At 40.3% G+C, this 27,945-nt stretch overlaps 2 long non-coding RNA genes across 2 annotated transcripts; both read left to right on the top strand.

Annotated features, from left to right (window-relative positions):
• The first annotated feature begins 3,936 nt into the window (after positions 1–3,936).
• LOC117348094 lies at positions 3,937–5,532 on the top strand. The gene is made up of 3 exons (XR_004536913.1): positions 3,937–4,019; positions 4,387–4,571; positions 5,245–5,532. It is a non-coding gene; the product is annotated as an uncharacterized LOC117348094 (long non-coding RNA).
• A 16,177-nt stretch (positions 5,533–21,709) lies between these two features.
• LOC117348092 lies at positions 21,710–23,072 on the top strand. The gene is made up of 4 exons (XR_004536912.1): positions 21,710–22,000; positions 22,107–22,132; positions 22,213–22,233; positions 22,312–23,072. It is a non-coding gene; the product is annotated as an uncharacterized LOC117348092 (long non-coding RNA).
• Positions 23,073–27,945: the final 4,873 nt, after the last annotated feature.

Genomic DNA, 27,945 nt, shown 5'->3' with positions numbered 1-27,945 from the left:
GACAGAACACTAACACTAAGAGAGAGAGAACACTAACACTAAGAGAGAGAGAACACTAACACTAAGAAAGACAGAACACTAACACTAAGAGAGACAGAACACTCGAACACTAAGAAAGACAGAACATTAACACTAAGAGAGAGAAAACACTCGAACATTTAGAGAGAGAGAACACTAACACTAAGAAAGACAGAACACTAACACTAAGAAAGACAGAACACTAACACTAAGAGAAAGAGCACTAACACTAAGAAAGACAGAACACTATAAGAGAGAACACTTGAGCACTGAGAGTGACAGAACACTAACACTAAGAGAGAGAAAACACTCGAACATTTAGAGAGAGAGAACACTAACACTAAGAGGTAGAGAACACTTTGGCACTGAGAGAGAGAGAGAGAACACTTGAACAGTTAGAGAAAGAACACTAACACTAAGAGAGAGAGAACACTGACACTAAGAAAGACAGAACACTAACACTAAGAGAGAGAGAACACTCGAACACTTAGAGAGAGAGAACACTAACACTAGGAGAGAGAACACTTCAACACTGAGAGAGACAGGACACTACCATTAAGAGAGATAACATTAACACTTAGAAAGAGAGAATACTAACACTAAGAGAGAGAGAACACTCGAACACTGAGAAAGACAGAGCACTAACACTAAGAAAGAGAACACTTGAACACTGAGAGACACAGAACACTAACATTAATAGAGAAAGAACACTAGAACACTGAGAGAGACAGAATACTAACACTAAGAGATAGAGAGAACACTTGAACACAGAGAGAGAGAACACTAACACTAAGAGAGAGAGAACACTAGAACACTGAGAGAGACAGAGCACTAGAACACTGAGAGAGACAGAGCACTAACACTAAGAAAGAGAACACTTGAACACTGAGAGACACAGAACACTAACATTAATAGAGAAAGAACACTAGAACACTGAGAGAGACCGAACACTAACACTAAGAGAGAGAGAATACTTGAACACTGAGAGAGAGAGATCAGATGAATACTGAGAGAGACAGAACACTAACACTGAGAGAGAGAGAACTATGAGAGAGAGAGGAATGGATCACTGTATAAGGTTACTGGTATCTGGGATCCTATTCATAATTATTGTTCTAGATCAGTGTCCCACAAACGTTCTTGAGCTGTGGCACCTGGAAGTGCGTGAGATCACCAGACAGGTCCTAAGCATCCAGTGGGCTGTGTCAGCAGGAAAAAGGGCCAGAGAAGGAGAGGCACTTAAGCCGACCGCTTGCCTGTAGGACGTGCCTCTGTAGGCAGTCAACCGGCGCCAGCGCCTCTCCTGCTGCTCCCCCCCTAGTGTTCCGCGGCACACCTGAAATCTCAGGAGGCACACAGTTTGCGACACACTGCTGTAGACCCTTGTTATGAAGCCAAATATTTTTTGTCTGGGTTTTTCTCACACAGCTTTCTTTCTTCTTTCCTGTCAATCTCTCTCAGCTTTATAATCTATTTTCTAAACTTCCTATTGGACCTTGTTGCATAAGCTGTTTCTATCCTTGCCTATACAAAGTTAATTTGTATACTCTGACCCCAAAGTTTGTCATACTTGGATATTACTTCTCCATTATCTCACTTAGCAGAGACTGGATAATTGTTTGTTCTTTCTGTCATTGATGTTATACTGGTTTACTTTTATCATTATAAAACAATAAAGATATTGAACATAAAAAAAGTTCTTTTTATTTCTATGGAAGTGAGTTTAACAGTGTTGTAGGTAACCAGCCTAAATGAGGAACACATACTTACTTGGAGCGAGGGAGACCGATTTGTATGTCTAGTTTTATATGTAGGATTGAAGCTTTTAGTTCCTGTGAGAAGCAGCTGGATGGGATCTGCATTTGAGAGGTAAGGTGCCCGCAGCATGCATGAGGAAGAAGATAACTTCAGACAAGACCCAGGGCTCAACATCGATGTTTATTATTCAGAAATGCATAAAGAAAACTCATATTTGATATGTTTCCGTCTGGGATCCTTCATGAACCTAGAAAAAAAAATAAGAGCCAGTTCATTAAATCAGAAGGTTCTTGAGAGAAATCATGAAAAATATTTACTGCTAGGAACGCAAGACAAAGGTAACAAGGACATGAATATTTCATAAATGATTTTAAATATCATGCAAGCACATCTAAATTGTACTCTAAAATAATCTCTTGATATAAAGTACCAGTTAATATAAGTTATATAGAGCAGTACTTTAGATCCAGAACAAAACATTTAAGGGCAGATTCTGTATAGGACGCCAGTCTCAGCAGCTGAGAATCGTACACCGGCATCCTATACAGAATTGCATCTGCCTAACTACCTCGATTCTCTAACCAGTGCTGGTTAGAGAAAATGTCCACGGCAGGAGGAATGCCTAATCCCTCCTGCTGCCACCCCCAAACCCCCCATGGGACAGTCTGCGGCAGGAGAGATGCCCAATCCCTCTTGCCGCCACTCCCCCCACCCCCAGATTCTCCAAGAAAGGATGGATGCCAACGCCCTCCTGCTGGAATGTCTGAAACAGCCCACCTCCCTCCAACTGCGATAGGCAAGCGATATGCCCACTCTCTCCTGCCAGCAGCCCCCCCCCCAAAAAAAAAATCCATGACCCCCAATCATCAATATCTATACATCGAATGCGGCCAAGACTCTGGTTGGCCCTAATGCCTAAGTCCCCTCTTATGGGCATCCTTCCTGCCGTGGTCAGTCTCCAGGGTGGGGGGTTCAGGGTTGGCAGCAGGAGGGATTAGGCATCCCTCCTACCGTGGACATTCTCAGGGAGATTCTTTTGCTGCGAACTGAAGAGTTCAATACCTCTGGAGTATATAAAAATAAAGGTTAAAAGGCAGAAGTGGATTCTAAGGCCAACATGCCACATAGGCACTGAACTAAAGAACAAGCTCTGACTTGATGTTCTCTCTAAGCTGCACACCTCCTGTGAAGTCCCCACGCAGCAAGAGCAGCACCTCCCCACCCCCCTCTGGCTGCTGCTGCGGCAAAACAGGCTACCTCAATATGATCAGCTGTTGACTCTGACCTGTAATCTCGGAGGAGCATGAAGCAGCAGCAGGGTGTCAGGTGAGAGATAGGAAGACACTGGATGGAAAGGGAGAGGGGAGCACATGCTTTATAGAAGGGGATGGGGAGAGAGGGGGCAGATACTCGATGGAAAGAGAGAAGGGGATGCAGAGATAGAGAGCAGATACTGGATGGAAGAGAACATAAGAATTGGCACTGCTGGGTCAGACCAGGGGTCCATCCTGCCCAGCAGTCTGCTCCCGCAGTGGCCCCCAGGTCAAAGACCAGTGGCTTAACAGACCAGGGCAGATGGTGTAGAGAAGAGAGGTGGAAGATGATGGAAGGGGCAGATGCTTTATAGAAGGGGATGGTGGCCATGGGAGGTAGAAGGGAAAGCGATGCTCTTAGTGCACGGCCCAAGAAGCAGCAGCCGAGTCCCTGCAAAATTAGGGGTTTTTAAAATGAGGTTCTGGCAATGAGAACAAAACAGTTCATATTTGATGGAAAAATATAATTTATTTAAAGTTCATCATGGGATATATAATTGATACCAAGATCATTTATCTTGGTGTACAGGATTAAATTTTGCAACAAAGTCCACATAAGTTAAGAGGCTTATTTTAATTATAAATGCTTATTAAAGCATTTAGTTTTGATTCAATATCGTTTTTGAGGTATAAAATCGTCCTCCCTTTGTGCGGGATAGAATTGTAACCGGACGATTAATCGGGTGCACGTCACCAGCGCACGAAGTTTACGTAACATCTACCACCCTATGAGGGGTGATGACCAAAACTAACGTAAATGATTATATGACAATCAGGTGAGCGATGACGTGGAGCCTAATGACTGAGCGTATAAAGTTCACGGTAGTCACCACTTTTGAGAATGCAACGTTGGAGTGAGGAGATGTGACTGTGCTTGGTAATCTTTGCGATGCTGTAACCTTGGAGGGAAGAGGTTCCGCGCCATAGCGGGTAAGTTTTTAGATGCTGTTTTAAGATGTAAGCGGTTAGAATGAGTTTGAAAGTTTAAATTTTGAACTTAGAGGATAAGATTTGTGTCAGAACTTAACTATAGTCGTTGCCTTTAGTATTCTTAGACGGAAGCTTCGTTTTAGCGTTTCCTGTACGATGTATTTTTTTGGAGGGGTAATTTTAAGAGTTAACACGCTTAAGACACTCGGTGGCGTACCTAGGGTCTACCACACCCGGGACCCACTGTTTTTTTTAAACCCACATCCCCCCATGTAATAAAAGACTTTTAGTAATGTTCCTCCAAATGCAAGCCACGAGGGGGGTGTTATTGGCTTTAGAGTCACGGTCCAGGAACTTCTTTTTTTAGGGTTCGGTTCCAAGGCTCTGGTCCCGGTGCCGTGATCTAGCATGTTTCCAGTCTTCTCTCCTGTCTGGTGGCCCTTTACCTTCCGTGAAGCACAAAAAAAAATGCCGGCCTCGGCAGTGATTCAGCTACTTCCCCCGCGGCTCCCTTCCGCGCTTTCCGTGTCTGCCTCTACCGCAATCCAAACGGTATACCATGTGGTACTATTAATTTCATAGGTTTTAAAAGTTATAAAAAATTTAACATGCACATTAAAAATTAAGACAGTTTCAATTTAAAGAGAAAATTATATTTTTTAAAAAAAATTTGTGATTCCAAATAATTTGTGTTTTGTGAACACAATGGTTTTTATTGCTGACTATAATTGATAAACAGTTAATCTTGTAATTGATAGTATATTAAAAGTATGAGAGTAACTCATACTAGATCTAGCTTTTAATTATAAAGATTGCTATAATATAATTTGTTGTTTATTCTAATTAGTGAATAAGAGGTTAACTAGTGAAGGAATAAGAACAAATTAAAGCATACTTTTAAGTGCTTCAATTGAGGCACCAGATTGATCTAGCTTTTGATTATAAAGATCCCTATAACATAGGGGATTCAATTTACGAAGATGATTATGAATCAGTAATAAAGACATTAGTTTAAATCAAAATTTATATATTTTGTTAATATAATTCTATAGATTATATTATGATGATTTAAATAGATACTTGACGAGCAATAAGAATGTTTAGAAATGTAATTGGAAATTTATTATAATACAGTATAAGAATTCTTAAAGTAACTAAAGTTTGAAACGTTAACAAAATATTATGTTGCAAATAATGAGGGTATTGATCTTCTTTTTTTTTTAAGGCTTCAATAACATGATTACAATTGAAATTATGTCTGAAATCTCCACCTTGGCTTTCTTGAAAGCAGTAGCAGCTTGAGGATATTGCCATTGGCTGCAAAGCTTTGAGATTTTGAGTTGCTAAACCGGAGGAAGATGTCTTTAGTCAGCAGGGCTTGAGAATCCACACTAGCACAAGTATTTATAAATTGCACTCTGGCAGGGAGAAACTTTGGTGCCCATCCACCAATTTTGGGCTCCAGTCCCTCCCCCAAATCATTGAATACAAAAATAATTGTGATGCACATATCCCAAAGCTAACATTCCAGTTAATAAATTCAAAATAAAATATTTTTTTCTACCTTGCTGTCTGGATGTTTTGATTTTCCATCATCTTGGTCCCAGTTTTTCTTTTTGCGTTTAGTCCATTTTCAAGTAATTCTCTTTCCAGTATCTGCTGTCCATTTTTTTTCTCCTTCTCTTGTAAAATTCCTTTTCCTTCTTATGCCTGTCTCCCTTTCAGCTTAACTTTTTTTTATTTTTTTGCCTGTGTCCACTTAAATCTTGCCTTCTTTCTCGCCCTTCTTTTTAAATGTTCAGCTACTTCACAATTCTCCATCTTCTCTCAGTCCCTAGCTCTCCCATTTCCCATCTCACTCTTTTCCCATCCTCCTTTTTCCTGTCATCTACTCCCCATTACCCCATTAATACTATTGTACTCGCTGCTCTCTCACTTATCTTGTCATCTCCCTTTTTACCTCATCTACATGGGTCACCTCTTTTCAAGCTATAACTCCCTGTCCCTTTCTTTCTATCTTCTAGCATCTCTCTGCCTTCTATCCCCAGATCCAACTTTTCTCCCTTTCTCTTCCTGCCTACCTTCCCCAGGTCCACCATTTCTTCCTTTCTCTTCCCAACAGTTCTTCCTTTAAGTATCATTCCCTCTTTCTCTACACCATCCCAGGTCCAACTTCTCTCCCTTCAGACTATTATCCACCATCTCTCTCTGTTTCTGGTCCCATAAGCTCTCACCCCCCAGCCCTATCTAGCACTTCTTTAATACCATCCCCCCCACTTATGTATTTTTTTAAAAAAAGTCCGGGGGGGGGGCTTCCTCTGCCCAGTATGTTCTCCCCCTTCTCTCCATGCCCATGTATCTCTACCTCACTCCTCTCCCAATCCCTCCCTTCTCTCTCTGCCTAACAGTTCTCCTCTATCTCCCCATGTGCACCATCTTGCCCTCTGATACCCAATTCTCCCTTTCTATTCTCTCCCGCACCTCAGTATCTCTCCCTCACTCCCTCCGTTTTTCCATATTATGGCTCGTGCTCCCCTCCCTCTTTCCCTTAATTCTGTGTCCCAAGTTCATGCCCCTCCTTTCGTCCTGTTTGTGCTCCCTCCCTTAAGACCCAACATGTCCTTCTTCCTTATTTCCCTCCCTTATACTTATTTGTTTTTTGTACTGCAGGGATTCCTAGAATGTGAGTTACCTGATCACTGAAAAGAGTCAACTGAAATTTTACAGGAAGGATAGCAGGTAAGAATTTCCAGTTAATAAATTCAAAATAAAATAATTTTTTCTACCTTGTCTGGATGTTTTGTTTTTCCATCATCTCAGTCCCAGTTTTTCTTCCTGCATTTTGTCCATCTTCAACTAGGTCTCTTTCCAGTGTCTGCTGTCCTTTTATTTTCTCCTCTCCTCTCATTCCATAGTTTTTCTTCTTATGCCTGTGTCCAATGTATTTTTTCCCTTTCAGCTTTCTTAACTTTTTTTTTCCGCTTCTTTCCACTCAAATCTTGCCTTTCTCACCTTTCTTTTTAAACGTTCCGCTACCTCTCAATTTTCCATCTTTTCTCTGTCCTTAGCTCTTCCATTTCCCGTTTCCCATCTCACTCTTTTCCCAGCCTCCTTTTTCCTGGTCTCTATTCCCCATTACCATATTAATACCACTGTACTCACTGCTCTCATATCTTGTCATGGGTCACCACTTTGACAATCCCCCCTCCCTCTCCCATCAGGCTGCAACTGCCTATCCCTTTCTTTCCATCTCCTAGCATCTTCTTACCCAGCTCTTCCCTCCTGCTCTCCTATGGGTTCTTCTCTGCTGCTCTATCACCAGTCCAATGTTTTGCTCTTTTCTGTTTTTCTTCCCTTCCCCCTCCTTGATGGTGCATCTCTGCCTTCCATCCACAGACCTAACATCTCCCTCCCTCCCTTCCATCCCCAGATCCAACTTCTCTTCCTCTTCCCAAATGCCCTATCCCATCATTTCTCCCTCCTTCCCTTCTATCCCCAGATCCAACTTCTCTTACTTCCTCTTCCCAAATGCCCCATCCCATCTCTCCCCCTGCCTGCCTCCCTTCCCCAGGTCCACCATATCTCCCTTTCTCTTCCCAACAGTTTTTCCTTCAAGTATCTTTCCCTCTTCCTCCACACCATCCCAGGTCCAACTTCTTTCCCTTAAGACTATTGCCCACCATCTCTCTCTGTTTCTGGCCCCATAAGCTCTCCCCCCCCCCCCTTCATGGCCAATCTAGCACTTCATTAATACCTTCTCCTTCTGTAGTTAAAAAGAAAAAGTGCGGGAGGCTTCCTCGGCCCAGTATGTTCTCCCCTTCTCTCCGCGCTCATACATCTCTACCTCACTCCTCTCCCCCATGACCAATAATTCTTTGTCTGTCTGTCTTCATCTTTTCCTCACTCCCTCTGTTTTTCCATATTATGGCTTGTGCACCCCTCACTCTTTCCTTTCATTCTGTGTTCCAAGTTCATGACCCTGTTTGTGCTCCCTCAAGTCCTACCACGTCCTTCCTTCCCTCACTTACATATTTAGTTTGTTTTGTACTGCAGGGATTCCTAGGATGCGAGTTACCTGATCACTGAAATTTTACAGGAAGGATGACAGGTAAGAATTTCCTGACTCCCAAATGGTAAATTGGTTGGCAGTGATTGGTCAAGGAGAACTTTGGAGTTGAGAATCAAATTATACACAAGACGGAAGCCATGCAATTCAAAAGGGACCATGCTGCATTTTTAAAATAGGAAATATTTTTAGAAGAGTGTAGAGCAGTGATTACAGCTACAGCTTCAGCATCCTGAAGCTTTGAGTTCAAACCCACGCTGATCCTGATGACCCTGGGCAAATCACTTAATCCCTCCATTGCCCAAGCTACATTAAATAGATTATTAGGCCATTGGGATCGGGGGGGGGGGGGGGATAGAAAGATGCTACATGGGGTATTGGAGGTAGGGAGGGATAAAAGCTGCAAGGGTTTTGCTGCACAAGGGATGGGAGGGATGGATAGAAAGGAAATAGGAAGAATTAGGGTGGAGGAGAAGAAGAGTTTTAACGTGGAGAAATGCAAGGTCATGCATGTAGGGAAAAAGAACCCGATGTTCAGCTACAAAATGGGGGGAACACTTCTAGGGGTGAGTAACCTTGAGAGGGACCTGGGGGTGATGGTCGACACATCACTGAAACCATCGGTGCAGTGTGCGACAGCCTCAAAGAAGGCAAACAGAATGCTGGGCATCATCAAAAAAGGTATCACAACCAGGACGAAGGAAGTCATCATGCCGCTGTATCGCGCAATGGTGCGCCCGCACCTGGAGTACTGTGTTCAATACTGGTCGCCGTACCTAAAGAAGGACATGGCGGTACTAGAGGGAGTGCAGAGGAGAGCGACTAAACTGATAAAAGGTATGGAAAATTTTTCATACGCTGACAGGTTAAAAATGCTGGGGCTGTTCTCCCTGGAGAAAAGGAGACTTAGAGGGGACATGATAGAAACCTTCAAAATCCTAAAGGGCATAGAGAAAGTGAATAGGGACAGATTCTTCAAACTGAGCGGAGCCACAAACACTAGGGGTCACTCGGAGAAATTGAAGGGGGACAGGTTTAGAACAAATGCTAGGAAGTTCTTTTTTACCCAGAGGGTGGTGGACACATGGAACGCGCTTCCGGAGGATGTGATAGGCCAGAAATCTGTACAGAGGTTCAAGGAGGGTTTGGATAGGTTCCTGAAGGAAAAGGGGATAGAGGGGTACAGATAGAACTTGAGGTAGGTTAAAGAAATGGTCAGAAACCACTTCACAGGTCGCGGACCTGATGGGCCGCCACGGGAGCGGACCGCTGGGCAGGATGGACCTCTGGTCTGACCCAGTGGAGGCAACTTCTTATGTTATGTGTATGGGAAAAATCTAGTCTCTTTTGGGCTCAAAATGAATGAGTTATTTTTTGGGGGAAACACATTTCTTAAAAATGGATAGAAATGAATTGAAATATTTGAAAAGTGTTTATTGAAAAATTATTTATTTCTGAAGACAGGAATACTTGGAGGCTTTGACTGAGTGGACTTGTCACAAGAACAGCCAGTGTGTATGAAAGACACAGACTGATCCTGCACAGCGCTGGGAAAGATAAGTGTTTATCATAAGAGTATTAGGAACATTATATACTCGCATACAATCCAATTACATTAGTGGGAATTTATTACTGAAGACACAAATATTTGGAGGCTTTGGCAGAGCAGACTTGCCATAAGAACAGCAGTGGTGTTCAACTTTGGGATGTTAACTACTTGTTGGTCTACATTGGTGTACACTGCCTTGGTGTACACCGCCTTGGGGGGGTTGATCACCACTGCCCTGGTGTACACTGCTAGGGGGGGGGGGGGTTGATCACTGCCCTGGTGTACACTGCCTTGGTGTACACCGCTATGGGGGGGTTGATCACCGCCTTGGTGTACACCGCTTTGGGGGGGTTGATCACTGCCCTGGTGTACACTGCCTTGGTGTACACTGCTGGGGGGGGGTGTACACTGCCTTGGTGTACACTGCTATGGGGGGGGGGTGTACACTGCCTTGATGTACACTGCTATGGGGGGGGTGTACACTGCCTTGGTGTACACTGCCTTGGTGTAAACCGCTATGGGGGGGTTGATCACTGCCCTGGTGTACACCGCTTTGGGGGGGTTGATCACTGCCCTGGTGTACACCGCTTTGGGGGGGTTGATCACTGCCCTGGTGTACACTGCCTTGGTGTACACTGCTATGGGGGGGGGTTGATCACCGCCCTTGGTGTACACTGCTATGGGGGGGGTTGATCACCGCCCTTGGTGTACACTGCCTTGGTGTACACCACTATGGGGGGGTTGATCACCGCCTTGGTGTACACTGCTATGGGGGGGTTGATCACCGCCCTTGGTGTACACTGCTATGGGGGGGTTGATCACCGCCCTTGGTGTACACTGCTATGGGGGGGTTGATCACCGCCCTTGGTGTACACTGCTATGGGGGGGTTGATCACCGCCCTTGGTGTACACTGCTATGGGGGGGTTGATCACTGCCCTTGGTGTACACTGCTATGGGGGGGTTGATCACTGCCCTTGGTGTACACTGCTATGGGGGGGTTGATCACCGCCCTTGGTGTACACTGCTATGGGGGGGTTGATCACCGCCCTTGGTGTACACTGCTATGGGGGGGTTGATCACCGCCCTTGGTGTACACCGCTATGGGGGGGTTGATCACCGCCCTTGGTGTACACTGCCTTGGTGTACACTGCTATGGGGGGGTTGATCACCGCCTTGGTGTACACTGCTATGGGGGGGTTGATCACCGCCCTGGTGTACACTGCCTTGGTGTACACCGCTATGGGGGGGTTGATCACCGCCCTGGTGTACACTGCTATGGGGGGGTTGATCACCGCCTTGGTGTACACCGCTATGGGGGGGTTGATCACCGCCCTGGTGTACACTGCCTTGGTGTACACCGCTATGGGGGGGTTGATCACCGCCCTGGTGTACACTGCTATGGGGGGGGTTGATCACTGCCTTGGTGTACACTGCTATGGGGGGGTTGATCACCGCCTTGGTGTACACTGCTATGGGGGGGTTGATCACCGCCTTGGTGTACACTGCTATGGGGGGGTTGATCACCGCCTTGGTGTACACTGCTATGGGGGGGTTGATCACCGCCTTGGTGTACACTGCTATGGGGGGGTTGATCACCGCCTTGGTGTACACTGCTATGGGGGGGTTGATCACCGCCTTGGTGTACACTGCTATGGGGGGGTTGATCACCGCCTTGGTGTACACTGCTATGGGGGGGTTGATCACCGCCTTGGTGTACACTGCTATGGGGGGGTTGATCACCGCCCTGGTGTACACTGCTATGGGGGGGTTGATCACCGCCCTGGTGTACACTGCTATGGGGGGGTTGATCACCGCCTTGGTGTACACTGCCTTGGTGTACACCGGGGGGGTTGATCACTGCCCTGGTGTACACTGCTATGGGGGGGGGGGTTGATCACCGCCCTGGTGTACACCGCTATGGGGGGGTTGATCACCGCCTTGGTGTACACCGCTTTGGGGTGGGGGTTGATCACTGCCCTGGTGTACACTGCCTTGGTGTACACCGCTTTGGGGGGGTTGATCACTGCCCTGGTGTACACTGCCTTGGTGTACACCGCTATGGGGGGGTTGATCACCGCCCTGGTGTACACTGTTTTGGTGTACACCGCTATGGGGGGGGGTTGATCACCGCCTTGGTGTACACCGTTTTGGGGGGGGTTGATCACCGCCCTGGTGTACACTGCCTTGGTGTACACCGTTATGGGGGGTTGATCACCGCCTTGGTGTACACCGTTATGGGGGGGTTGATCACCGCCCTGGTGTACACTGCCTTGGTGTATACCGCTATGGGGGGGGTTGATCACTGCCCTGGTGTACACTGCCTTGGTGTATACCGCTATGGGGGGGGTTGATCACTGCCTTGGTGTATACCGCTATGGGGGGGGGTTGATCACTGCCTTGGTGTATACCGCTATGGGGGGGGGGGTTGATCACTGCCTTGGTGTATACCGCTATGGGGGGGGGTTGATCACCGCCTTGGTGTACACTGCTTTGGGGGGGGGGGTTGATCACTGCCCTGGTGTACACTGCCTTGGTGTACAACACTATGGGGGGGTTGATCACCGCCTTGGTGTAAACCGCTTTGGGGGGGGGGGTTGATCACTGCCCTGGTGTACACCGGTTTGGGGTGTGTAAACTGCTTTGGGGGGGGGGTTGATCACCGCCCTGGTGTACACTGCTTTGGGTGTGTCGGAAGCTATCATAAAATTTCTTCCCACTAATGTAATTGGACTGTGTCCAGATTGTGTAGAAGAGGAGGTAAAGGAGTGGATGTAGGGGAGTTCTAGAGGCCACAATCCGCTTATTCTGATCTCTCCCCCTCTCAAAATGAGGCGGTACTTTATCAACCTGAGTTGTAGATCATGAAATTGTAGCCTTAAATTTGTAAGCTCATTATGCCTGGAATTAATGGTTATAGAAAAGTTGACATTTGAGCAAATAATTTGGGCATACATCCTGTTTAAGACTTGCGGTTGGCTGCACTGCCATATTGGAATATGGTGTTTCTTCTTTTTGTTAGGGTATGGATTCCATGGTTTCTTTTAACTTCATGTATGTATTCTGCCTAGGTCTTACGCAGGAAGACGAGGTGTTTTCTGTTTGACCTTGTGGATTTCTGACAGGAGGATGCATGTCTGGCTTTGGGAGAAATGTAAAGGTAAGGAGGGAAGTGGCAAATATTTAATTTGTTTATCCCCTCCTCCCAGTAGCTCTGAATGGGTTAGAAGCAAACATTCACAGTGGGATACATTTAGACTGTCGAAAGATTTTACAGTGACTTAAGTGAAGGTTAAGAATGGAGAAGCTAGTGCAGAAAGGAAGGGGAGTTTAAGGGAGGTGATGGGGGTAGATTTGCAGTTGGAATTTTAGTTGAAGTGTCCTGGGATGGTCACATGTTTGTGGGAGATGGCTAGCTCGCTGATGGAATTTGAGTAGGGATTCTAGGGCTTCTGCTCGGGAGCAGGGGGGTTCTGTAGAGTAGGATGAGGATGACTTTGTGCTTGTGGCAAATTCTAGGCCCTCTAGGGTGGGAATATTCACTAGGTAGTGAAATGGAGCGAGGGAATATGAGGTTCGGTGATGTGTCACCTCCCAAGGCTGTCAGTCCTTTTCTGATTCTTCATTTTAAATCTGTCTGCTTTTTTGGTCCATTATAAAAAGGAAAGAGCAGTGCAGGAATGACTTTCATTGTGTGAAGGTTGCGTATGATAGGTATTCCCCTGTCCTTAATTCATTTTGAATCTTTACTATGAATTTCTTTATATTAATTTTCCAATGAGTTTGACGCCAATTTGGTTTTTTTCACAGTGCACCTATCACTTGAATATTATACAAATGACCTGTCTTCACTTTTGGATTCCTGGAAAAAGATCTGTGAAACTTGAGTGACGTACCTGTCGACAATGCAAAAGTTAAGTGAAACTTATTATTTTTTTATGAGAATTGTTTGATTCTGTCTTTTAAATGCAAGTAACATTATGTAAACCATTTAGGTTTTCATCGCTATAGAAACGTTTAAAATATACAGCTAGCAGTCGGCTTCGCTTTAAATCGCATCAACAGGTATAGTTCCATTGAAGTCGGTGTTCTTTAAACAGGCAATAGATATAATTAAAAAAATAAAGGAAAAGTTAATACCTTTTTTTATTGGACTTGCTCACTCACTTACTCACTAATTCGCTCAGTAAAATAAGTGATTATCTTATTTCCTTTATTGGTTTTTTTCTATCTATTGCTTATTTTAAGCAGATCGACTTCAATGGAACTATACCCGTCGATTCGATTTAAGGCGACGCTAACTTCTAGCTGTATATTTTAAAACTTTTTATAGCGATGAAAACTCAAACCGTATACATAACATTAGTTACATTTATAAAATAGAAGCAGACAAAGAAAATCCGCAATAGGAAGACAATAGCGCAAAGCGGCTTATATAAAGAATGATAAAGTTCCCAAAGGTCAAAGGCCTTTAAGTAGTTTCCTAAATTTCCCTTTAACCACATTTTCTGTAATATGTGATTTATACATATCTTATGTACCAAAGCCTTGTGCAGATCCATCCCAGCTTTAAGTTTTTTTTATTAAATTTTTGAGCTCTATTTGTATGAGGGTTTAGGACATAAGAAATTTATGAATTGGACAGAGGTGCTCTCGCTCACATGATATTACAGAAATGCAGTAGGAAAGAACTTAAAAGCAATTGTTTGTTCTAGATATTGATGATTTTTTACTTTTAAGCCTTGGGAATTTTTTCATAATTGTACAAGCATTTCATGGCTATCTTCCTAGTACTGATTTTTTTAAGGATCAATTCAGTTTTTTTGCTTCTGTATGTAACTTATATAATTTAAATTTTCCAATGAGTTTGACACCTGTTCTGTTTTTTTTTTTCACAGCGCAGCTCTTATCACTTGAACGGTATAGAAATGAGCTGTCCTTACTTCTGGATTCCTGGCAAAAGATCTTCAAAACACAGCTTACATTGGTTCCTGTCGACAACCCAAAAGTTAAGTGAAACTTATTATTTTTTTATGAGAATTGTTTGATTCTGTCTTTTAAATGCAAGTAACATTATTATGTAAACCATTTAGGTTTTCATCGCTATAGAAACGTCTAAAATATACAGCTAGCAGTCGGCTTCACTTTAAATCGCGTCAACAGGTATAGTTCCATTGAAGTCGGTGTTCTTTAAACAGGCAATAGATATAATTAAAAAAATAAAGGAAAAGTTAATACCTTTTTTTATTGGACTTGCTCACTCACTTCTCACTAATTCGCTCAATAAAATAAGTGATTATCTTATTTCCTTTATTGGTTTTTTCTATCTATTGCTTATTTTAAGCAGATCGACTTCAATGGAACTATACCCGTAGATTCGATTTAAGGTGACGCTAACTTCTAGCTGTATATTTTAAAACTTTTTATAGCGATGAAAACTCAAACCGTATACATAACATTAGTTACATTTATAAAATGGAAGCAGACAAAGAAAATCCGCAATAGGAAGACAATAGCGCAAAGCGGCTTATATAAAGAATGATAAAGTTCCCAAAGGTCAAAGGCCTTTAAGTAGTTTCCTCAATTTCCCTTTAACCACATTTTCTGTAATATGTGATTTATACATATCTTATGTACCAAAGCCTTGTGCAGATCCATCCCAGCTTTAAGTTTTTTTTATTTTCTAAATTTTTGAGCTCTATTTGTATGAGGGTTTAGGACATAAGAAATTTATAAATCAGAGGTGCTCTCGCTCACATGATATTACAGAAATGCAGTAGGAAAGAACTTAAAAGCAATTGTTCTAGATATTGATGATTTTTTACTTTTAATCCTTGGGAATTTTGTCATAATTGTACAAGCATTTTATGGCTATCTTCCTAGTACTGATACTTTAAGGATGTACTGTCTTTTTTTTTTTTTTTTCTTCTGTATATAATTTATGTAATTTAAATTTTCCAATTTGTTTGACACTGGTTCTGTTTTTTTTTTTCACAGCGCACCTCTATCACTTGAACGGTATAGAAATGAGATGTCCTTTATTTCTGGATTCCTGGAAAAATCTTACACGGCTTACGTCGGTTCCTGTTGACAACCCAAAAGCTAAGTGAAACTTTATTTTTTGCTTCAGCTCTTGGCTGAATTACACAATCATTTGTACGAGGCTATTGTCTCACTCTTGCTTATTTTCCTGAGGATTGTTTGTTTGCTTCTGTTTTATAATTGTAAGTAACATTATTAAAGTAAACCGTTTAGGTTTTCATCGCTATAGAAACATTTAAAATATACAGCTAGAAGTCTGCTTCGCTTTAAATCGCGTCAAAGGTATAGTTCCATTGAAGTCGGTGTTCTTTAAACAGGCAATAGATATAATTAAAAAAATAAAGGAAAAGTTAATACCTTTTTTTATTGGACTTGCTCACTCACTTCTCACTAATTTGCTCAATAAAATAAGTGATTATCTTATTTCCTTTATTGGTTTTTTTCTATCTATTGCTTATTTTAAGCAGACCGACTTCAATGGAACTATACCCATGGACTCGATTTAAAGCGATGCTAATTTCTAGCTGTATATTTTAAAACTTTCTATAGTGATGAAAATTTAGACAGTTTACATAATAATATTACTTATATTTACAGAATAGAAGTAAATAGACAATCATCAGGAAAATCAGCAATAGGAAGACACTAGTCCAAAGCGGCTTGTACAAAGAATGATGAAAATTCTCAAAGGTCAAAAAGGCCTTTAAGTAGTTTCCTCAATTTCTTTTCACCCACATTTCTGTAATATGTGATTTATATGTCTCTTATGTACCAATGTCTTGTGCAGATCCATCCCAGCTTTAAGGTTTTTTTTGGTTTTTTTTTTTTTTGGTTCAATATTTTTGAGTTATCTGCATGAGGTTTCACTACACAAGAGAAGTAAAAATCGGGCAGAAGCTGTGTCGCTCACATATCATATTACACTAATGCGGTAGGAAACAACTTAAGATGCAATTGTTTATAGTTGCCTTTTTCTAGATATTGATGCTTCTTGACTATTGACCTTTGGGAATTTTTTTTATAATTTGTACAAGCCTTATTTTCCTACTGCTGGTTTTGTTTTTTTAGGATCAATTGTAGGTTTGTTTGGTTCTGTTTTTTATAAATTGATGTATAATATGTAAATTGTTTAGATTTTAATGAGTATAGAAATTTTAAAAATATATGGCTAGAAGCTAGCTTGGCTTTAAATCGAGTCAACATGTATATTTCTATTAAAGTCTTTAAATGGGCAATAGATGGAAATAAAGGAAATAACGCAAAACTTTTTTTATTGAGCGAGTAAGTGAGTAAAGTGAGTGAGTGAGTCCAGTAAAAAAGGGGTTGTCTTATTTCCTTTATTTCTATCGCCTATTTAAAGAAGATTAATTTTAATGGAAATATACCTGTTGACTCAATTTAGAGCCAAGCTAGCCTCTAGTCTTATATTTTATTGCATTTTAAGTAGTTTCCGAAGGTCTCCTGTTACAAAACCACGATAGCAGTTTTTAGCTCAAGGAGCCGCACCAAACAGCCTGAGCCGCTCCCGACGCTCATTGAGTTTGTATGAGTGTCGGGAGCAGCGCAGGCCATTCGGCACAGCTCCCCCACGCTAGAAACCGTTATCGCAATTTGCCGCCTTCACCACATTTCTGTAATATATTTCAGCAAGAGAACCTGTCTCATTTATACATTTTTGTTATGTACCGAAGTCTCGTGCAGATAGAGCCCAAAAATATAAATAAACTTAAAGCTGGGGTGGATCCGCACAAGAGTTCAGTACATAAATGTATTAACCGGGCAGAGGCTCTCTTAGAAATGCGGTGAAAGGCAAATTGAGGAAGCTACTTAAAACGCAATTGTTCATAGTTGGCCTTTTTCTAGATATTGTCGCTTCATGATACTACTGACCAGGGTGTCCAACCTGCGGCCCTGGTTGAGGGCGATGCAGTGTTTTCCTCCACTCCCACCCCCCCCCCCTGGTGTTTACCATCACTCTTCCATCTCGCTGCAGCATTTGCACGGCCCCAGAAACTTTTTTTGTCCAATGCGGCCCAGGGAAGCTTAAAGGTTGGACACTCCTGATTTTCACTATTGTTTGTACAAGCCTCTTGGCTACTGTCTTATTGCTCATTTTTGTTTTTTTATAAATTTATGTATGTATTATGTAAATCATTGAGGTTTTCATTACTATGGAAATTTTATTAAAGTATAGCTATAGGATAGAGGTATAGTTCCATTAAAATCAGTCTTCTTTAAAAAGGCGATGGATAGAAATGAAGGAAATAACGCAAGACCTTTTTTATTGAGCGAGTAAGTGAGTAAAGTGAGTGAGCAAGTCCAGTAAAAAAGGGGTTGGCTTATTTCCTTTATTTCCATCTATTGCCTATTTAAAGAAGATTGATTCTAATGGAACTATACCTGTTGACTCGATTTTAAAGCCAAGCTAGATTATAGCCATATACTTGTGTGAAATTTCCATAGCGATGAAAAACTGCTAACAATTGCCTTTAAGTCATTTCTTCAATTTGCTTAAATTTTGCCTTTTCACCACATTTCTGTAATACGATACGTGAGCAAGAGCCCCTGCCCAATTTATACATTTTATGTACCGAAGCCTCATGTAGATCCATCCTAGCTTTAAGTTGGGGTATTTTTTTATAAATTTTTGAGATCTATCCGCATGAGGCTTCAGTACATTAGAGATGTATAAATCAGGTAGAGGCTTTCTTAGTTACCTATCGTATTACAGAAATGAGGTAGGAGTCCACTTAAACGCAATTGTTTAGTTTCTTTTTTTCTGCTGTACCGGAACTTGTTCATCATTGTTTGTACAAGCCTTTTTTGGCTAGTACTGATTTTCCAGAGGATCGTTTGGTTCTGTTTAATTTAAACTTTTTTTAGGTTTTCACCGCTATAGAAATTTCTAAAATACACGGTTAGAAGTTAGCTTGGCTTTAAATCAAGTCAACAGGTATATTTCCATGAAAGTCAGTCTTCCTTAAATAGGCAATAGATAGAAATGAAGGAAATAACGCAAGACCTTTTTTATTGAGCAAGTAAGTGAGTAAAGTGAGTGAGCGAGTCCAGTAAAAAAGGGGTTGCCTTATTTCCTTTATTTCTATATGGTCTGTTTGAAGAAGACTGACTTTAATGGAATTATACCCGTTGACTCGATTTGAAGCCAAGTTAGCTTCTAGCCATATTTTATTGCATTTTAAGTACGTTCCTAAGGACTCTTTTTACAAAACTGCAGTTGTAATTTTGTAAAATAGGGGGTAAATTTTGCCTTTATCGCCACAATTCTGTAATATAATATGAGAGCCTTCGCCCAACACATACATTTTTTATGTATTGAATCCTTGTGCAGATCCACTGCAGCTAATCTTTATATATTTTGGCTGCATCTGCACGAGGCTTTCTCTGAAATACGATCGTATTACAGAAATGTGGTAGGAATCTACTTTAAATGCAATCGTCTAGTTTTTACAAGCCTCTTTTGGCTATTATCTTTTTTTCTGAAGATGGTTTGCATCTGTTTTATAAACTTATGTATGTAACATGTAAACTATTTAGGTTTTAATCGCTGTAGACATTTTTAAAATCGGTCTTCTTTAAATAGGCAGTAGATAAACAAACAAGGAAATAAGGCAAAACCTTTTTTATTGGGCTCGCTCGTTCACTAACTTACTAACTCGCTCAGTAAAAAAGGTGTTATCTTAGTTCCTCTTATCTATTTATTTAAAGACTGAGTTTAACTATCTGTTAGATTAAATTTCTATAGCAATAAAAACCTAAACGGTTTACATAATGTTACATAAATTTATAACTAGAATTGGCTAAACCCCCTTTAAACCTGAGATGAAAGTCTGAAAATATAATATTTGCTGAGAAGACACCGGGGTAGAGATCAAACTCATCAGTATGAGCCCGCCATAAATCATGGAAACCTCTGGCTCGGGTCTAAATGAGAATTGCCTCATACATCATAGTCTATGATCGTCTCCCGTGAACAAAATAGTTATATTTCCAAGTGAGAAAATACAGGCTTAACACTCAGGAAGGAGGTAAAGACGTCAAATACCCCTTCAAAGACTAAACCAACACAATAACTACAATAAGTAATAATAAGGAAAGTATGTGAATGGCAATCAGTGATTTACACATGCAAGTTTCTAAATATTAAATTTTAACAATACATACATAGACATTGACATTAATAAATAAATACATATTATCCAATAAAATTAGTGCAAAATATCTAATAAATAATTCTCACTGAATAAATATGAAATCGTATACAAATATATAAAAGCAATGTATGAAAATTGTGCAAATATAAGAAAGGACCCTGAACTTAATTACTATAAAGAGATTATATACTCATGAAAAGTGCCTGTGCAAAAGTTCCTGTCTAAGATAGCAGCCAATTCTAATTAAAAACCTTAAACATCCACTAAAAGTAAAGTGCAAATGCTGAAAAAGAACACTAAAGTACAAGTAATACCACTCATAACAGGATTGCAACAGCTACTAAAGCACCAACACTGCAAAATATTACCGGGGTCCCAAACCATTACTAACCCCCAAACACATACACACACTACACCACTCAAACCATATACATATCGCCACTCGACAGAACTCCGTTTCATGTCTTCATCAGGAGCGGGATACAAATAAATTGATGACCCAGTGGAAAGACCGACAACAAATTTCTCAGGAAATCAGTCAAAAGTCATGAAAAAATGAAAATGAACGGCGTGTACGAATCAAACAACGCTAGCGTTGTTTGATTCGTACACACCGTTCATTGTCATTTTTTCATGACTTGACTGATTTCCTGAGAAATTTGTTGTCTTTCCACTGGGTCATCAATTTATTTGTATCCCGCTCCTGATGAAGACGCGAAACAGAGCTCTGTCGAGTGGCAATATGTATATGGTTTGAGTGGTGTAGTGTGTGTATGTGTTTGGGGGTTAGTAATGGTTTGGGACCCCAGTAATATTTTGCAGTGTTGGTGCTTTAGTAGCTGTTGCAATCCTGTTATGAGTGGTATTACTTGTACTTTAGTGTTTCAGCATTTGCACTTTAGCAGTTGCACTTTACTTTTAGTGGATGTTTAAGGTTTTTAATTAGAATTGGCTGCTATCTTAGACAGGAACTTTTGCACAGGCACTTTTCATGAGTATATAATCTCTTTATAGTAATTAAGTTCTCAGGGTCCTTTCTTATATTTACACAATTCTTTCATACATTGCTTTTATATATTTATATAAGATTTCATATTTATTCAGTGAATTATTTATTAGATATTTTGCACTAATTTTATTGGATAATATATATTTATTTATTAATGTCAATGTCTATGTATGTATTGTTAAAATTTAATATTTAGAATCTCGCTTGTGTAAATCACTGATTGCCATTCACATAGTTTCCTTATTTATTACTTATTGTAGTTGTGTTGGTTTAGTCTTTGAAGGGGTATTTGACGTCTTTACCTCCTTCCTGAGTGTTAAGCCTGTATTTTCTCACTTGGAAATAGAACTATTTTGTTCACGGGAGACAATCAGACTATATGATGTAGGAGGCAATTCTCATTTAGACCCGAGCCAGAGGTTTCCACGATTTATGGCGGGCTCATACTGATGTCTTTGGTCTCTACCCCGGTGTCTTCTCAGCAAATATTATATTTTCAGACTCATCTCAGGTTTAAAATGGGGTTTAGCCAATTCTAGCAGTACTTTGACTAAGTTTCTATTGGCTATACAATTTAAGAGGGTTTTCTCTGGTTGACATAAATTTATAAAACAGAAGGGAAATCCTTGGAGAATCAGCAATAGGAAGCAAAGGCAACTACAAAATGTTTTCCAAAGTTTGCCTTTCACCACACTTCTCTAATACAATATGTCTGCGATAGAGCCTTTGCATAATTTATATATTTTGTTAAGTCTTGAAGTTTTGCAGATAGTCAAAAATATAAAATTTAAAGCTGGGGCGGGTTTAGGACACAAGAGAGGCAAAATTAGGAAACTACTTAAAAGGCAATTGTTCATAGTCCATAGTCTCCTTTGCTTCCCAATGCTGATTTGTTGGGTTTTTTTGGAGGACGGTTTGCATTCTGTTATAAATTTATGTATGAAATAATGCAGAACCTTTTTTATTGAGCAAGTTAGAGCAAGCGAGTCCAATAAAAAAGGTATGCCTTATTTCTTTGTTTCTATCTATTGCCTTTTTAAATAACATAAGGTAGTCATTTTAACATTTTATACTTTATTGAATGTAATTCTAAAACGCTGACACTATCTTTTTGTCTTGCAGATAAGCATGCGGGAGTATTGCGGGTAAGCATCCCTCTTTCATTTTACCTCTGCTCAACTTTTTATATCTTTCTTTAATTGAATGTAGTTCTAAATTCTATAACGCTGACACTGTCTTTTTGTCTTGCAGATAAGCAGCATGTGGGAGTATTTCGGGTAAGCATTTTCAGTTTCCTTTGACCTTTGTCTTCACTCTTTTGTATTGTCTTTGTTAATTTTAATTGTTTTCTGTGCAGGAACCTACTGAAGATTCTCAGGTAAATGTCATTTGAATAAAATTAAATGTATCGTGTGCACACAGGAAAACAAAGTTAAAGGAGCTTCTCCATTTGTAGGTTTTCGTGCAGTGGCTAGAATTAGAGGAGGAAGTCTTGAAGCGGTTGATGCTGGACTACAGCTCTGGAAGCATCCATGCAGAATACACCAGAACCAGACTCAGCAGAAAGTCTGTTTTCCTTTTTTTAGTGTATAACCAATAAAAGTTTGCCTCGTGTCTGGTTTTTTTTCTTCTCCACCTTTTGCAGCTTTCTCTCCTTAACTTTTTTGTCTTTTGCTCTTCAACTTTTGTATTGCATTTTTCCTTTCCCTTCAACTTTTGTATTTTGTCTCTTTGCCTTCAAGTTTTAAAATCTAAATTCCCCCCACAGACAGACAGTCCTGGAGGATTAATATCAAGTCCAACAATTCTGAACTAAAAAAAGCAAGGAAGAACTACTACGGTAACAATCTCCAGATCCAACAACCAAAGTAATACTTTAACATCTGGTGCTCCATATCCTCCAAAAATGACTCCATAGTCCCCTCCTCCACCTGCTGACAATTTAGCAAAATTTTCAACAAAAGTCACTACCTTATGATTATCGTTCCCACCAACACCCTCCTACAACTCTGTGCCCACCAACTCTAACCGTACACTAACCATCGCCAACCATATCATAGTAGACAGATCCTGGACCGCCTTTGAGCTCATATCCAATTCCCAGGTTGCTAAACTCTGCCTCAAGTTGAAATCCTGCAACTGTACCTTGGACCCTTTCACCTCCTACCTATATGAGAAAATTCCCACACAAGCCATCTCATCTCTCACCAAACTTATAAATTCTGCCCTACTTTCAGGCCTATTTTCTGCTGAAATGGGACACATCGCCTTATCCCCACTACTGAAAAGCTGATCTAGACCCCTCCACACCATCCAGCTAGTGCCCAATAGCAAACATCCTTCTCCTGACCAAGATGCTGGAGTCCATCTCTACCCAACTCTCATCCTATCTTGAGATTCTCCATTCTCCTACCCTACCAACATGGCTTCAGCACCAAATCCCTACTGGCCTCATTAATCTCAAAGGTCCAACAACTTCACTCTTGCAATAAGTTTGCTGTTCTTCAATTTGACCTTTCTGCAGGTTTCAACATTGTCCATCATGATATACTAATTATCCAACTCTCTGAAATTGGCATAAACTCAACCGTCTTAGATTGGTTCTGAAAATTCTTATGTTCCCTCTCCTACTCTGACCTCTATCCCTGATTCTTTTCAATATTTATATGTCCTCCCAATTATCCCCCTTGGAAACACTTTACACTTACGCCGATGATGCTCCTCGAGACTGACTCTAATCTCACCAATCTCTCTGAGAACATCTCTTCATGTATTTGGAACCTCCAATTCTAGGCTCACTATACAAATGAGACCAAAACAAAACTACTTTGGCTCGGCCCAAAATTAGATCAGCTACCCACATTGCAGCTTGAGCACTCGAGCAAAGTTCTGGGCATCATCGATTCTACACTGTTGTTCAACGACCACCTTAACTCCCTAGTAAAGAAAATGCTTTTTCAATCTTCACATGTTAAGGAAAGTGATGAGATCCTGCTTTTATCAACAACACTTTGCTGTCCTTGTACAATCCATCATTCTTTCCAGACTGGATGTACTGTAATTCCATCTACTTAAGCCTAACAAAAGAAAAGCCTTCCTAGACTTCAAAGGATTCAGAACGCTGCGGTTAAACTAATCCCTTTGTAAAAAGCACATTTGACCACGTCTCCCCACTTATGTCTAAGCTTCACTGGCTCCCAGTAATTCTTAGGGTCCACTACAAATGCACCTGCCTAACCTTAAAATCTCTACACGGCATCATTCCTCCCCTTTTTCCACTATCCTGGAACTCCTCAAATCCCAACACCACCAGATCCACGCAAACATTCAAACTATTCTTCCCTTCTTTAAAATGCATATCCCATTAAGGAAAATTAGGGACGTCCATCGTCTTCAGGATCACCGAACTGTGGAACAGCTTTACTGCCCCGCTTTAGAGTTTAGCCTCCCAACTCTTCCAAAAACATTTGAAAACTTGGCTTTACTCTAAAATATAATTGACCTCTCCCTATTCAATATACTAAGTCCCTCTAAACTTTCTCTTTACTAAGTCCTTTACTTTCGTTGGAGTTCCTTCTATTCCTGTAAACTGTGTTGAGCTCTACTTCTGTGGAGATGATGCAGTTTACAAACTTAAGGTGTAGTTTATCTTTTCCTTTAAAAGTTTGCCCTTTTTCATCTTCAACTTGCCTTTTTTGTATTCTATTTTCTCTCCCTTCAACTTTTGTATTGGATTTTTCTCTAACTTTTGCTTTGCCGTTTTCTTCAACCTTCAACTTGCTTTTTTCTCTACTTTTTGAGTTTGCTTTTTTTCTCTATTTTCTCTGCTTTTTTCCTCTAGTTTTTCTTCTCCTGCTACTTAGTGTTTTTTGCTGCATTTTCTTTGAATTTCTTCTATTTTTTCCTTGGGATTCCCAAAGTTTTTCCTCTGCCCTCAAGTTTTTCCTGTGCCCTTTCAGGTTTCTCCACATTTTCCTCTGACCTTTTTAGGTTTTCCTCTGTTCTCTAGTTTCTCGTCTCTAGTTTCTCCAAGTTTTCTTTTTCAGGTTTCTCCAAGATTTCCTGTGCCCTTTCAGGTTTTTAGTCTGCCCTTTCAGGTTTCTCCACGTTTTCCTTTTCCTCTGCCCTTTCAGGTTTCTTCAAGTTTTTCCTCTGCCCTCAAGTTTTTCCTCTGCCCTTTCAGGTTTCTCCACGTTTTCCTTTTCCTCTGCCCTTTCAGGTTTCTTCAAGTTTTTCCTCTGCCCTCAAGTTTTTCCTCTGCCCTTTCAGGTTTCTCCAAGTTTTTCCTCTGCCCTTTCAGGTTTCTCCACGTTTTCCTTTTCCTCTGCCCTTTCAGGTTTCTTCAAGTTTTTCCTCTGCCCTTTCAGGTTTCTCCAAGTTTTTCCTCTGCCCTCAAGTTTTTCCTCTGCCCTTTCAGGTTTCTCCAAGTTTTTCCTCTGCCCTCAAGTTTTTCCTCTGCCCTTTCAGGTTTCTCCAAGTTTTTCCTCTGCCCTTTCAGGTTTCTCCACATTTTCCTTTTCCTCTGCCCTTTCAGGTTTCTCCACATTTTCCTTTTCCGCTGCTCTTTCAGGTTTCTCCACATTTTCCTTTTCCGCTGCCCTTTCAGGTTTCTCCACATTTTCCTTTTCCGCTGCCCTTTCAGGTTTCTCCACATGTTCCTGTGCCCTTTCAGGTTTCTCCACATGTTCCTCTGCCCTTTCAGGTTTCCCCAAGTTTTCCTTTTCTTCTGCCCTTTCAGGTTTCCCCAAGTTTTACTTTTCCTGTTCCCTTTCAGGTTTTCCTCTGTTCTCTAGTTTCTCATCTCTCTAGTTTCTCCACATTTTCCTGTGCCCTTTCAGGTTTCCCCAAGTTTTCATTTTTCTCTGCTCTTTCAGGTTTCTCGTCTCTCCACATTTTCCTGTGCCCTTTCAGGTTTCCCCAAGTTTTCCTTTTCCTGTGCCCTTTCAGGTTTCCCCAAGTTTTCCTTTTCCTGTGCCCTTTCAGGTTTCCCCAAGTTTTCCTTTTCCTGTGCCCTTTCAGGTTTCTCCATGTTTTTTTCCTCTGCCCTTTCAGGTTTCTCCACGTTTTTTTCCTCTGCCCTTTCAGGTTTCTCCACGTTTTTTCCTCTGCCCTTTCAGGTTTCTCCACGTTTTTTCCTCTGTTCTTTCAGGTTTCCCCCAAGTTTTCCTTTTCCTCTGCTGTCTAGTTTATCCAAATTTTCTTTTTCAGGTTTCCTCAAGTTTGACTCTGCTCCTGCATTTTCTTGGCATTCTGCTTTTTTCTCAATTTTCTTTGAGTTTTCCATTGTATTTTGTTCTTTGTTTTCCTATGTTTATCTCTAGTTTTCTTCTGCATTTTCTCCAAGTTTTCATCAGCTATTTTTCAAAGTTCTGCTCATTCTTTTCTTAGTTTTTTTATTTCTCAAAGTTTTCTTCTGCAATTTGCTCTGCATTTTCTCCAAGTGTTCCTCTTCAAGTTTGTTCTGAATTTTATAAGTTTCCTCTGCATTTTCTGTTTTGTCTGCATTTTATCTCAATTTGTATCTATTTTTTCCAAGTTTCAGATTTTGTTGAAGTTTCCTGAATTTTTTCCAGATTTTCTTGTCTCTTGAATTTTTTTCTAAGACCCCTGAATTTTTTGCAGGGTTTTTTTCTAAGACCCCTGAATTTTTTCCAGGGTTTTTCTAAGACCACCTGAATATTTTGTAGAATTTTTTTCTAAGACCCCTGAATTTTTTCCAGGGTTTTTCTAAGACCCCTGAATTTTTTCTAAAACCCCTGAATTTTTAGTAGAATTTTTTTCTAAGACCCCTGAATTTTTTTGTAGAATTTTTTTCTAAGACCACTGAATTTTTTCTAAAACCCCTGAATTTTTTGTAGAATTTTTTTCTAAGACCCCTGAATTTTTTGTAGAATTTTTTGTAGAATTTTTTTCTAAGACCCCTGAATTTTTTTCTAAAACCCCTGAATTTTTTGTAGAATTTTTTTCTAAGACCCCTGAATTTTTTGTAGAATTTTTTTTCTAAGACCACTGAATTTTTTCCAGGGTTTTTTTCTAAGACCCCTGAATTTTTTGTAGAATTTTTTTCTAAGACCCCTGAATTTTTTTGTAGAATTTTTTTCTAAGACCCCTGAATTTTTTTGTAGAATTTTTTTCTAAGACCCCTGAATTTTTTGTAGAATTTTTTGTAGAATTTTTTTCTAAGACCCCTGAATTTTTTCCAGGGTTTTTTTCTAAGACCCCTGAATTTTTTGTAGAATTTTTTGTAGAATTTTTTGTAGAATTTTTTTCTAAGACCCCTGAATTTTTTGTAGAATTTTTTGTAGAATTTTTTTCTAAGACCACTGAATTTTTTCCAGGGTTTTTTCTAAGACCCCTGAATTTTTTCTAAAACCCCTGAATTTTTTGTAGAATTTTTTTATAAGACCCCTGAATTTTTTGTAGAATTTTTTGTAGAATTTTTTTCTAAGACCCCTGAATTTTTTCTAAAACCCCTGAATTTTTAGTAGAATTTTTTTCTAAGACCCCAGAATTTTGTAAAAACTTTTTCTGCATTCCAAAAAAAATTTTCAAACCCCCTGGGCTGCTTGTATCCCTGACTCCTAATTTTTTTATTTTGGTTTGTTATTTTAGTTTTTTTGCTTTTGAGGGTTGCAGGCAGCCCAGGGGTTTGAAAATTTTTTTTTGGAATGCAGGACCCTGGGCCAGAACCTATCTCGAATATGCTAATTTTAGGGTAAAGTGAGATTTTAATTTTATTTGAATTTCAGAGGTTTTTTTGAATTTCAGAGAGGGTTTATTTGAATTTGAAAGAGGGTTTAATTTTATTTGAGTTTGAGAGAGGGTTTAGGGGAATTTTATAGAATTTTAGTGGTAATTTTAAAGAAATTGTAGTGGTAATTTTAAAGAAATTGTAGTAGTGATTTTTAAAGATATTTTGAAATTAATTTTAGTAGAAATTTATTAGAAATGTTAGATATTTGAAAAATAGTTTGTATGAATGTTATGTGGTAGAAATGTAGAATTCTGAGAATATGTTAGAATATGTTAAAGTGTTAGAAAGTTTATGGTGTTAGTGTAGGATTGCTAGGGTTGTGCCAGGGCTAGTGTC

The sequence above is a fragment of the Geotrypetes seraphini genome, chromosome 14, assembly GCF_902459505.1.
Source record: "Geotrypetes seraphini chromosome 14, aGeoSer1.1, whole genome shotgun sequence".
In the NCBI taxonomy this organism is placed as follows: domain Eukaryota; kingdom Metazoa; phylum Chordata; class Amphibia; order Gymnophiona; family Dermophiidae; genus Geotrypetes; species Geotrypetes seraphini.
Note: the sequence above shows the minus strand (reverse complement) of the source record. Positions and strands in the feature narration are given on the sequence as shown.